The sequence below is a fragment of the Solanum dulcamara genome, chromosome 10 (assembly GCF_947179165.1).
Source record: "Solanum dulcamara chromosome 10, daSolDulc1.2, whole genome shotgun sequence".
Taxonomy (NCBI): domain Eukaryota; kingdom Viridiplantae; phylum Streptophyta; class Magnoliopsida; order Solanales; family Solanaceae; genus Solanum; species Solanum dulcamara.
In genome coordinates this window covers 32026489-32027186 of record NC_077246.1, presented here as the reverse complement: position 1 = coordinate 32027186, position 698 = coordinate 32026489, and the positions used below count along the sequence as shown (strand labels likewise).

The 698-nt window shown below is 41.8% G+C and overlaps 1 pseudogene; it reads left to right on the top strand.

Moving 5' to 3' along the window:
- The first annotated feature begins 376 nt into the window (after positions 1-376).
- On the top strand, positions 377-496 carry LOC129871837 (5S ribosomal RNA; annotated as a pseudogene).
- Positions 497-698: the final 202 nt, after the last annotated feature.

The following is a 698-nucleotide window of genomic DNA, read 5'->3' as shown; positions in this document are numbered from 1 at the left end:
AGGGAGTGCAAAGTGAGTCTTGTAGCCCAAGTCGTATTGTGGAATCTTCTACCTCGTATATTACCTTTTTACTTCTTTAGATGACATCAACTGGTACCCTCACCTTTTGGGTTTTGCTTTTTGCCCATCAGAGTTGGCTACCAAGTTGTGCTGAAGTCCCCTCACACAATGACCTGTATAGCCGTTCCGTGGTTTGCCTTATCATTAACTGGTATTATGCTAAAGAACTGTGGCATATAAGTGCGCCATCTGTTAGTAATTGGCTAATCCTGCTTGTTTTGCTTAAGCTTTTTTACAATTCCCTTATCGTAACTTATAACACTCTAGGTACATAATCTCGTATCGTTGCTTCACCACTAGTTTGGATTCTCTCATCTCGTGTGATCATAACAGCTCTAACGCATCGGATCCCACCAAAATTTTGAAGTTAAACGTGCTTGGGCGAGAGTAGTACTAGGATGGGTGACCCCTCTGGGAAGTCCTTGTGTCACGTTCCATTGCCATCCTTGCAATAATGTATGAAGGCACTCATCTTAGCCCAAGATTTACCTTAGCATTTTCTCGCTAGTCTTCATGTTTTGCCTTGCCCTTTTTTCTTCTCTCTTACAACCAGTGTCGGGGTAGATCTTTAATTTAACCATGACTGTTTCCTTTTTGGCCATTTGATTTAATCTTCGTATTCCTCTGTAACGTCTCCA